Source organism: Cuculus canorus, chromosome 6 (genome assembly GCF_017976375.1).
Source record: "Cuculus canorus isolate bCucCan1 chromosome 6, bCucCan1.pri, whole genome shotgun sequence".
Classification (NCBI taxonomy): domain Eukaryota; kingdom Metazoa; phylum Chordata; class Aves; order Cuculiformes; family Cuculidae; genus Cuculus; species Cuculus canorus.
Window position 1 is genome coordinate 40599527 of NC_071406.1, and position 12897 is coordinate 40612423.

General features: G+C 46.9%; 1 long non-coding RNA gene across 9 annotated transcripts in view; it reads right to left on the reverse strand.

Annotated features, from left to right (window-relative positions):
* LOC128852576 (uncharacterized) overlaps positions 1–12897 on the reverse strand; it is a 103617-nt gene that overhangs the window by 57582 nt on the left and 33138 nt on the right. The gene's annotated exons all lie outside the window — the stretch shown is intronic.

A 12897-nucleotide genomic window follows, 5' to 3' on the forward strand; every position in this document is an offset into this window, starting at 1 on the left:
CAAAGACTGTGAACATCACCAAGGTCAGAAGGGACCTTGGAAGGTCTCTAATCCAACCTCTTTCTGAAAGCAAGGCCAATCTCAAAGTTGGGATTCCAAGCCTTATGTGTGGTTATCAACTTTGTGCTATAAAGAAGAGCACAGATTTGACAGCAAGCTGTGTTTGGGGCAAACCACTAAAATGCCCGGAGCAGTTTTTCAATAGTAAATTCCATTCATCCATTTCACTTGCAGGAGAACTTCGATTTTGAAGGAGTTGGCCAGCAAAACCTCAGAAGCATTTACATTTGAAACCAAAGGCTTCATTTCAGCTTTTTCATATTGGTTATTCTGCCCTTTCCTTTTGTACTGATGTCTCCATTTTGTGTCTCTTTACATAGCGTTTAGACTGAAACTAAATGGTCCACTACAATAAGGTCACTCCTTCGTTACTGAGTCTACATTTCACAAGACCATCCATGCAATGAAAACACTTTGACTTTTCCTCCTGATCTGAAAATCAGAAGATTTCATTCCATGAGGCAGGAATTCAGCTTTCTGGACGGCTTTCATTGCTGTCAAGAAGGGTGGCTGGCTGAGACAGCTCATGAAAGCTTTGGAAGTTCATACAAAGGCCCTAAGCTGGGAACGCGTCTCCCAGTCCTTGCGTTGACTGCCAATAGCGTGTGGATGAGATTTTTCAGGGTCTCCTCAAAGAACCGAACATACAGCTCCCAAGACGCCTGAGGTCTCCAGTTCTGCTTGGCTCCTTTTGAAGACTCCTATCCCCCCCATCCCTCTTTTTCTTTTCATTCTGCTTTAGATAACCAGAGTGGGCCTCTCGCTCATGGGAAGCATTGTTAAATGTGTCACCTCCCACCAAGAAAAGTGAAGAAGGAGGGGAAAAAAGCCACATGAAGATATTAAAACAAGAAACTGGAATGTCTACAAACTGCTTGGAGAGTTCGCTCTCATTTCACATATCCCTATTTACTATTGAAAACGGCTACTTAGCTATTTATGGCATTGTAAGCGATCACTCTTGGTTTCTGCTTAGCCTCAGATGGTTGGTTGGCCCATATGTCTCATGCTGTACTTGAGCAGGATGGAAAAAAAAGAGAGGGTATAGAAGAGAACAGATCTTTTTAGACGGCCACATCTGGTCCCCATGTGTAAGCCCAGCCTTGTGGAAAGCCTGCTGACAGGGAAAAGCTGCACGCTGGGGTTCTAGACAAGCTTCTTTTATAGATATATTATATATATACATACAAATCCATTATATATATATATGCGTAAATACATGTATTCAGGCAGATATTGAGCAAGAAAGAGTTCTCAATGTTTTCCTTCCTGAAACCCGCAGAGCTCACTTGGCCAGATGTGGACCACTGGGCAGCACTGATTTATTGGGAAGCAAGGCTGCTATTCCTCCTGCACTGCTGGATGGCGAGAGGCTGGGGAGCAGAGAGGAACTCCAAATACCCCTGGGTTTGGCAGGGAAGGACTTGGGAGAGAAAGCAGAAGGGCTTATGAAGCGTTGGACAGGTTTATGTGAACTTTCTAACCCATATCCTTGGCAGAGCACAGGTCCTGGGAATGGGTGGGATGTCATCCAGCCAGATCCACCAGCCCCACATCCAAACATATGAGAAGCAGAGCTGGCACCACTTTTTGGCTGGCAAAGTCTGCCCTGCTCCACTCCCATGGAATGAGAAAGCCTGGAGATGCTTCCACTTTGTTTCAAAAACACCACCAGCACTTACGCACCTTTTTCTTTAACTCCAGACCTCCAAATCACTTATAACTTTCCCCACATTTGCTTCTCAGCCATCTCGCTCTCTACCGCTGGGGAAATCCACGCCACCAGCTGTGAGCTCAGTTTTTTAAGGCCACTTTGATGCTGACACCCCTTTTCTTAAGATCAGAAGCCTCTCCTTTCTCCATCTCAATGGTAGAGGTAGTGCCTTCCTTCCTCAGCACCCCAGAACCCCCATGTCGACTGTGAGCAATATCACAATATGAGCAATATCACAAATAATGCTGCTGGGATGTTATGACAGATCAGTGGGAAATCTCAACCTATTTGTAATTTGGATGGCAAGCTAAATAAACAGGAACAAGCCCAACTTGTCCCCTCACTCCAAACATTCACCTCCCAAGGAATCCACGCCCAACACAATATCAAGGAGGGAGCAAGTCATGAAGGCATAAGCATAAAGCACCGGTGCTTTGCTGAATTAGGGCCAAAAGCCTCCTCCTATTAAATCCTTATCAGAGGAGAGATCACTGCTGGGACTAAAATACATTTATATGGGATAAACTGGAGCACGAAATAGGCATTTGAAGGAGTATTTTTTTTTTTACCCAACAAGACTGTAGATTTTTTTACTGTAAAGCCAAAAGGCATCCATATATTTCTGTAAACTGGAATTCTTGTAGCAGTCAGGGGGCAAGCAGGATAAAGCACTGATTTACCTTTCTGCTTTCATGTTGGAGATGGCCGTTTGGTGCCCCTGCACCTTTCTGAACCCTCGTCCTCAGGAGACCCTCTGCATGGTCCTACCCAGCGACCTCTGTAGCAGAATTAATCCACTCTGCTTTGCAAACACACAGTAAAACCCAATAAACCAACCCTGAGCTAGCAATTACATCTGGAAGAGCACATCAAGTACCGAGCCAAGTGATCACAAGTGATGAAGCAGGTTCCAGCCCCCGGGGAACCTGACTTAGGAGCTATTTACACTCGAGCTACCAAGAACATTTCGTCTCATCACCGAGTTCTCCGCATGCCGTGGCTTGGAGGAGGCTCACAGCCCTCCCCCGTGGGAGGAACAGCTCCTATGGATGCCATGAATCCTCATCCCAGCCTTTGGGGATAGCTAAAAGCACCAGCATGAGCTATTGTTTCCCCACCGCTATGCAACAAAATATGCTTGGTGCCTGCTACCCTGTGAGATATTTTTTAGTGGGACGGAGATGCTACAGCCCGGCTGCTGCCCTCTGCAAAGGCAGGGATCTTGCCACTCTCCTGTCCTCAAAACACAAAATCAGATGGGTGAAACCATGGGCCAGCTCTTTGCAAGCCCAGGGGACGAACTGGTGTATACCGAGACTCCCAGATGGGAAAGATGATGGATAGAGAGTAGAAGTGGGGCCGGCAGCTGGGAAAGAGTGGAAAAAATTAAAAAACCCAGTGGAATTGGTGGAAAATACTACAAAACACCACTCCTTCACTTCCATATCTGTCACATTAGCTAGGATTTTTATTCATCAACCCATCTTCAAACTCTTTGACAATGTCTTGGGGCAGAAGCCCTGGAGGACCGGGTGCGAGCAGGCTGGTTTGGGATGTGCCCGGTCACTTGCTCCAACACGGCGATGTTTGCCTTATGTTTGCACGCACCAAAGGGTCACCTTGCTACCTGCAAGGCACTTTCTCCATCCCCAGCAGTTCTTTCATGCTCCCGAGGTGGTCTGCTATGGAAACTGGCTTAGGAATTCACACCAACAAGGATGCAGGCTTATCCATCATCTGCTTTTTTGGGAAGAACCCTGCTCATGGTACCTTTTTGTGGTACACTGGAGCTAAAGGGCTCAGGACCGATAACTGACCTGCTTTTGTCAGCTGGAAAAGATTGCCACGCAAAAAGCCGTCACTTTGAGGCCATGATTTGAACCAGAAACACTTTTTTTTCCGTGCTTTTTAAAGCACCTTTAGATGATCCCGAGGCAAGTCCAGGAGAGGCCACGGAGATGATCCAAGGGCTGGAGCACCTCCCATCCGAGGACAGGCTGAGAGAGTTGGGGTTGTTCAGCCTGGAGAAGAGAAGGCTCTGGAGAGACCTTAGAGCAGCTTCCAGTACCGAAAGGGGGCCTTGATGAAAGCTGGGAAGGAGCTATTTATGAAGGAGTGCAAGGACAGGACAAAAAAAGCAACCTTTCTAAGCTGAAGAAAGGCAGAGTTAGATGCGATCTTAGGAAGAAATATTTTTTTTGTGAGGGTGCTGAAGCACAGGCTGAGGTTGCCCACAGAAACTAGGAAAGGCCCATCCCTGAAGGTGCTCAAGGCCAGGTTGGATGGGGCTTGGAGCACCCTGCTCCAGTGGGAGGTGTCCCTGCCCGCGGCAGGGGGTTGGAACTGGATGATCTTTGAGGTCCACTCCAACCCAATGATTCTCTTTCAATAAGGCAATGATAAATACAAACGAGTGCCAAATATTTGCATTAGAAGCTGCTGCGTGTTGTAGAAACAAAGAAAATAAATTCCAATACATGCCCCAGAGTCACTGTTTTCCCCCAGCAAACCCCAGAATGATTTGAACATTTTCTTGACCTTTTACAAGTCAAAGCAGTCTAGTCTGAAACACCGTATTTCTGCAGCATCTACAGATATTGAACAAACTGTTTAAATAAACCTTCTCACACTCATAAATTACTTCTATCATGGTAACTTAAATTAACATGTATTCATTGCTGCTGGCTTCTTCTCAGGGATGGGAGTACGGCTTCACAAGGGCATTAAAGCAAACATCTCCCAAGCTTTTGCTCTTTTTTATACCACAGAACATCACATAAATGAGCAGGAAAACATATTGTTGAAAAGTTTTTTTAAGTATTACACTTTCATTTCTTTAGATCAGGCCATAACCCTTAACAGTGGGGGTAAATCCTGTGGCTGAAGATGATAATAAGAACCGGCGTTTGAATAAATGGTTCTTATACCCTAGGATGGGTGTGTTTGCAGCATGGTGTGAACTCCGATTGGGAGTGAAGAGCTTCTTTGGGAGTTCATAAGAGATGGCCTCTGTTCACATGCAGATTACTTTGGATTTTCAAATCACACATGCAACATTTTCCACTTTTCTTAAGGGGTCAATTTGACTCGGCCAAAAGCAGAAGCAACCGGATTATGCAGAACACACATAGAAGTTGAAAAGATGTCAGGTTCCCCCTCTTTCCCTGCTCTACGCGAAGCACAAATCTGGAAGTCTGTGGTTTGCAAGACAGAGGAATTCCTGGGGACCATCCAAAATAAAAGTCATTTTCCCATTATAAGTGACCCGAAACTAGAACTGCAAATCCAACCCTCTCAAAAACTGAGTTGCGGTTTGGATGAGACACCCTGAATCTGGATCAGCTGACTCCCATCTTGATGTGGGAACCCAAATCAGATCGGTTTCATAACACTGTTTCAGATGTGGCTGAGAAACTCATGCAATGATAGATCTTCCCTGCTTGCAAAATGGCTCCGAGTCCTGTTTTTAGGCAAGAAGCATGAGTACTGCTAGGAAAATCTGTCAGTGTCAAGTCTAGGACCCTTTTTCAATGGAGTTATGAGCCTTTCTGAAACCTAATTCCCAACCAAACTACAACAAAGCAGCCTTCCGTGCCTTTCTTGGAGGCCAACCCAAGCACAAAGTTTTGCTTTCTTTTGGAAAGATGGTTTTGGAGGCAAGCATTTCCTTCGTTTGCTTGGCTCTCCTTCCAGTAACCGACTTTAATGTCCCTGTCTGTTTTGCAAGCTGCAAAACATTCCCATTTGCAAACTGAGCAAGTTTTAATTACTCCCATAATTTTGCCTGGAAGGGAAGAGCCAACCATATTAATCAGATAATGAGAGCAATTGCTCCGACTACCACACTCCCAAATACATGAGCCAGAGTATGATCTCAAAATATATAACCTAAAGCATTATTTGGATTATAGGAATGTGCATTAAAACAAAGGGAAATTTACTTTGGAGCCTTCGCTCCGGCTTGGAGTCTTGCATAGCCTTAGGGATGTCTGCATATAAACCCTTTACTTCTCCTTCCTCCATCCCCCGTCCCTATCTCTGCAATGAGGATCTTGGCCAAATAATACTCCTAGCTATATCTCAAGGATAAGGCATACAAAGCTATAGCACATTCAAATAAAGATTGGAAATCATTTCCTTACAGGAAAGAGAGCTATCCCCGTTTTTTTTTATCCCTTCCTTTTGATTACACGGCTCAGATTAGAGATAGTCAGGAAATTACACCGTCTTCAGGAAAAGAAAAATAAAAAAAAATGAGAAGAATATCAAGAAAAAGGAAATTTTTTCATTTCCTGCTAAAAACAAGCTCGCAACCTTTTTGAGGCTTCAAAGGCTCGGTTACAGTTCTTTCTTCTTTTTCTTTTTCTGTAAAGCTTTACCATAACAAATGCCACTCTGCACACGCTCCTGGTTTTTAAACACAACACGTGTCGCTGTAAGAATACGCAGACATTTTCTTCCAACTCAATATTTTAATATTGCAGATGGATGGATGCTGATGGAACCAAGAAAAATCAACATCCACTCCACAATCTAGAGTAGACCCTGAGCAGTCCTAAAATCACAGGATCGTTGCGGTTGGAAAAGACCTCTCAAATCACTCAGTCCAAGCATCTACGCAAACACCACTGTGCCAACTAAACCATGTCCCAAAGCACCACATCCACACGGTTTTTGAACACCTCCAGGGTTGGAGACTCCACCACTTCCCTGGGCAGCCTCTGCCAGGGCTTCACCGCTCTTTCAGTAAATAAATTTTTCTTAATATCCAATCTAAACGTCCCCTGATGCAACCATTTCCTCTCGTGCTATCGCTTGAGACCCTCTTGAGGATCTATCCTCTTGGAAGGACTAAGTTGGCTCTGTGTAATTGTGACCAGAAGGGAAGAATTTTTGGCTTTTATAGCAAAAGTTTATCCCTGATGTTTTTTGATGAACAACTGACTTAGAGAAAAGCACATTTGTCACTGCACTGTGTAACCTTTTTTTTCCTAACCTGCAAAGCAAGCAAGTTGAGCATCCTCTGAGCAAAGGTAGAAGCCCTCTGAGATAACAAGCAGGAGAAAGAGAAATCACTACGAAACACGTTGTGCCTAAAACACAGACCCTATTATTCTATGAACTGCTGGCCAGTCAGCACGGACAGACCTGTTGTTTTACCTCTGCTCCTGGCGGAAGTCGGCGAGAAGAGGGAGAGAGCAGAGCTTTCTGACAGGTGGAGATGAAACACGGCTGAATTCTTTACTCCCAATATTAGATTAACCGCACGATGGGAACGACAGGACCAGGTGGTTAAAATATGTTCATCAACAAGATTTATGTTTGGCTTTTGTAAGAAGATATTCTATGACAGCTTTAACTCAACCTGGACGGTCTTAGCACTGCCAATTCCCTGCAGCTGACACATATCTAGGATTTTTCTTTTGTACCAATACGTTCAAAATTATCTGTGTATTTCTGCAAATCGGATCTCTCAGATCCCCATCACCCACCCACAACAATTGGCACCCATCACCCCCATAGGACCATGCAATCTGCTCAGGGATGGTCATCAGATCTTTACAGCGGGGGCAAAACTAGCTCGGTTCTGGGGGGTTGAAAAGGCAGCGAGGCAGAACGAGTCCCTGCAGAAAGTGGAAGGGGTGTGAGACATCGGCACTGAGCTGACAAAGGAATAAATCTTCCTAACAGAGATAATCAGATCAGTCTCCTCTGACAATGCAAAGCCAAGGGCAGCGCACGCAAGGCTGGATGTGCACAGGGAGAGCCAGGAGCGGCAAGGAATGGAAACACAGAGAGGCTTCTACACAGCACCCGCCTGGACTTCAGCAGGAGATCAGAGCTCGGTGTAATTCCCAGTTGGGACTATGCACAGCATTTGCCTCCAGACCTTTCCCTCCAGGCAGCCACTATTTGTATATCACAGGATCAGAGAATGGGTTGGGTTGGAAGGGACCTTAAATCTCATCCAGTTCCAACCCCCTGCCATGGGCAGGGACACCTCCCACGGGATCAGGGGCTCCAAGCCCCATCCAACCTGGCCTTGAACCCCTCCAGGGATGGGGCAGCCACCCATGCTCTGGGCAACCTGGGCCAGGGCCTCACCACCCTCACAGCAAAACACTTCTTCCTAAGATCTCCTCTCAATCTCCCCTCTTTCAGCTTAAAACCATTATCCCTTGTCATACCCCTACACTTTCTGATCAAGAGCCTCTCTCCAGCTTTCCTGGAGCCCCTTTCAGTACTGGAAGGTCGCTATAAGGTCTCCCCAGAGCCTTCTCTTCTCCAGGCTGAACAACCCCAACTCTCTCACCCTGTCCTCACATGGAAGGTGCTCCAGCCCTTGGATCATCTTCATGGCCTCCTCTGGACTCACTCCAACAGATCCACGTCCTTCCTGTGCCAAGGACTCCAGAACTGAACGCAGCCCTCCAGATAACCCTGTTTACATCCAGCCATAAACACACGCGCTGTCACATCACTGGAATTAATTCCCGATGCGCAGCTGGCAAAGGGGATGCTTTTATCCCCCTGAATTGAAACCTCTCTTATGGAGGCTGAAAACACCACCAGCAAAGAAACCATTAAAGTATATTTGACATTTCTGGTGACACAATGACTTTTCCAGGTGTAGCGCAATCCATTTCTCCGGCACAAAATCACTACTCCCCTTAAAAGCAAGGTACCGCTTTCATTGCAGGCTGCTGAGGAGGCAGAGTGAGCTCAGCCAGAACAGGAGAGAGCAGCTCCCCAACTCTCTGATTAACTCGCATGGCTTAAGCTTTTGCAGCTGTTCTACGCTGGAAAAATATAGCCTCAAAACCTTTTGACGTTGCTGCCGCTTTGCCCTTTCGAAGGATAGGAATGCAGTCGAAGCATCCCAGTCCCGTGGATGAGGGATGCCCCATTCCACAGCTTATCCAAAACTTGTGGGTAATCCCACGTGCTGTGGGTTTGGTAATGGTTCTTTAGTGTTTCCCTGTAAAAGAAACTGTGTCAGTTGTGTGTTTATCGTGGTATTAGGCTGCCCAGGGAGGTGGTTGAGTCCCCTTCCCTGGAGGTGTTTAAGGAACGGGTGGATGAAGTGCTGAGGGACATGGTTTAGGGAGTGTTAGGAATGGTTGGACTCAATGATCCAATGGGTCCTTTCCAACCTGGTGATTCTGTGATTCTGTGATTAAGGGCCATGTCCAGGTTTGACAGGGAATGCTGCTGCCTGGAAGGGGCCAGCTCCAGGCTGAGGTGCTCTTCCCAGCTGGCTCCTCTTCCTGCTCATTCAGGTGGGATGCTCTGTTGGCACTTGGAGGAATGAAAACAGCACAGTGACCACAAAGACATCGTTTCTTGCCAAGCCAGCAAGTGCCAGCCACACTGGGGAAGGAAAGGGTAAGACAGAGCTTCACAGGAGCGGTGGAGAAGCCACTAAACCTTCCCTATTTTTCTCTTATTAAAAAAAAAAAAAGTATTTCTCCTGCAAATCCAGAGTGGCCTCTTGAAACAGCAGAACAGGGGGGAGAAACTGTCCTGGAATTTCACCTTGTGACGTAAAGTTTTCCCCAACAGCTCATCTTCTCTCCCAAGGGCTGCACCAGCCAGACCCTCCCCGTGGTCTTTGGCCTCCAAGTACGCCCACTTGTGCCCTTTTGGAGAGCAGCCCCAGCCTTTGATCCTGCTCTGGTTTGACATAGCTTTGCAGCAAGCCTTGGTAATCTATAAAACGCCTGATTTGACAGTGATTTTTCCAAAGTGGGAAATGCAGTCATGCCTATGTGATGCGATGGCGTGCTGACAGCATGGAGGAAACATGGGATGGCACAGCCCTCCCACCGCCTCGATGCTGTCCCTCTGTGCCTCTCCCATCCTGCTGCTGCAATCCACCGCCCAAACAACCCCCTTCAAGCTGCTCTTGGTTATTCATTTTAAATATCCCTCCCCAGGGAGCACTCATTAGATAGGAATCTTAGAGCAACAACCAGCAAAGGCTTTGCGAGCTTTGGCACGCGGGCGTTTGAGACGGGATGGAAACCCGTCCTTCATCCCCAGCCTAAAAAGTATCTTCAGACCGGGGTGAACGTGAAGCATCAGTTTGTTTTCTTTTGTTATTACGGAAGATCAAAACAAAGCCAGGAGCACGGCAGAGGGTCCCCAGTGTCAGCAGGGAAACGAGAAGGGGTCAAACCAGCATCATTAGCGGGGCGAGGCACCACATGCTGGCTCCTGCATCCAAAGCAGCGGGACCCAGGCTGGGAAATCTGCCTCTATCCCCCTCCAAGAGGAGCCCACAGGGGTACCAGCTCCATCCTGGAGCTGCAGGACCCTCACCACCCCAGCAGCCCTTACACCATCTGCAATGATCTCATCACCACTCCTGCAAGAGAGACAAATGCGCTTTCACAAAACATCCCAACAGCAGCAAATATTTTTTTGGCTAGCTCTCCAGCAGGGTAAACGAGTGCACTTTGTAAGTGTCAGGGGAACCACGGGGTTACTTCTGATCCAGTGACACAGCTTGTCCTAACTTAATTTGTCTCTCTGAAACTCTAGCACCACACAGCAAACGACGCTGCGCAGCCTACAGACCAAACCATCGCTTCAGCTCCTGACGGCCAGAAGATGATGACAGTTTTACAGCAGCAGACACTGCTGCCTTTGACCCAGGGGTTGTACACTGCCATAGCTCATCCGTCAGAGCCTCCAGGAACCCCCTGGCCAGGGGGGCAGGTCCTCCCCAGGACCAGCCCCTCGCTGCCCGGCCACCCGTGGTGCCCAAGACCAACCAGTCGTCTTTTTCAGCGGGTCCTTCGCCATGTCCTGACTCTACCAGGTTGGCACACAGAACATCTTAGCTGTCTTTTAAAAGTTCAGCCTAAGGATGGGCTTAAATCCTAAAAAAACTAATCAAATAGAGGCTGAATTTCCATATCCATCAGGACCTATTTCAGCTGCTTTCTGGGGTGGGCAGAAGCCCATCCTGTAACTCCCGGAGGACCATGGAGAATTGCTCCTGCCACAGTCTGGGCACCTTCTATCCTATCATCATCACTCAAGAACAGCTGGAGCACTGATACGTACTTGCAAAACATCTTCTTTCCCTTACTTTAAACATCTGGTTTAATGTTATGTATTATTACATATTAATATAAATATTATTTAATATTCCAATCCTCCCTTTGAGCAGCATCATGTGTCCTGTAAAACATACAAGCTGGTAGATAGCAGCAGTTTCTGGACCTTTCTGCACCACTCATTATTTAATAAACTTCACCAAGACATCCCTTACTCCACTCCTCGTAAAATTAAACAGCCCTAATCTGTTCAACCTCCTCCTCACCCACCCATGGAAGACTTTCCAAGCTCCTCAACATCTCTGCTTCCCTTTGTGGGCCCTCCTCTGGCCACACTTCATAGAATAGTTTGGTTGGAAAAGAGAGACCTTTGAGACTGTCAAGTCCAACCATACCTGTCCACCACTAATCCAGATCCCTGAGCATCTCATCTACCTGTCTTTTAAACACCTCTGGGGATGGTGACTCAATCATCTCCTCAGGCAGCCCATTCCAGTGCCTGATAACCCTTTCGGTGAAGAAATTTTTCCTGATATCCAATCTGAACCTCTGGATTGGGCATAGGAATCATAGAATCACAGAACAGTTTGGGTTGGAAGGAACCTTAAAGATCATCCAGTTCCAACCCCCCACCATGGGTAGGGACACCTTCCAGTAGACCAGGTTGCTCAAGACCCCATCCAAACTGGCCTGGTCACCTCTGGGAGGTCAACACCACAGCATAAATGCACTTGGCAGCCTCCTGGCACGCAGGGATGTTAAGGGACTTTCTCCAAAAGGTTTGGCAACCTTCCAGACTCCGGCGGCTGCTCTGTCAAAAGTATTTTGCCACGCAGCATCCCTATAGCTGAGGGAGAACATTTTCCTCTTCCACACTAATTTTGTCTGGTTTTCCACTAGGAAGGATCCAAAAGCAAAATGATTTTGTGTTTCTCACAAATCCCCCTTTCCCATTTTAAGAGGGAAGATGGAAAATTCTGAGAGGTGGAAGGAAATAAGGAAGAAGTGTTATTTAGAATAATGTTTCTGCAAGAAAAAAATGGGGGGAAAAAACCTCCATTATAATCAAAAAGAGCTGAATTTCCATGCCCCTCCTGGGGTCACCTCATCTGTCTAATCCTCTCAGCTCTGCAGTGATCCAGATATTTGCACGTCTGCTCACGGCTTTGGACTTTCCTACAGTAAGATGATCTAAACCAAGAAGGCAGAGGCTGGGGAGAGAGGAATAGGAAAGAGTAAATTGGATCCCTCCGAAGATCAAGATTGCCTTGTGGAAACCTGGATGGCTGTAAGCCTCTCATAGTACATTGCTCCAAAGCAAACGAGCCGGTAGTCTCCATCCAACAACAGGCAAACATCCAACCTGCAGAGCCCCTGTCCCAGAACGACAGCAGCTGTTGATCATCCCAGCAGTGCCTGCTGGACAAGGAGAGCAGCGGGAGATGGGACGCATACACCGGTCTTCTCTATCCCTGAGAGAGGATAGAGAAGACAGCGCTAATTTGGTGGTTCACAGTAGCCCGAAACATAATGGTGATGGTCCCCTGGATGCCAACCGTTCTCTTGATAAACTGATTTTCTTTAAAGGGTAACAGACCTTCCCAAGAGAAGAGCACATAAAAGAAACTAAGGACCAAATCAAAGACCAGGCAGGATTAATCCAGTGTAAAATCTGATATCACATCCCATTGGCCTTCATCCCAAAACGGGATGTGCAACTCAATCCACAATCCAGTTGAGGTGCAGCACATCAGCGTGACAGGCTGTCCCACCTCAGACAAAGCAACACCTCCAAGATCCCACCACCAGCAGACAGACTGGCACTGCCTACGGCTTTTGGCCCAAGCCAGTGACAGCCGCCGCATCCATCCATGAGACACTACTGAACAACTGGAGCGATTTTTCCAACCTATTGGCAATCTACTTCTCAGTGTATGGGGATTTCCATAACTTTTCATGCACACGGAGATTTTATTTTTCCCTTCTTTTTCAATTACATGTTTCATTAACCACCTGCACCTCCTGATTTGCCGGTGACTCGCTGAGGTTTCTGGACTG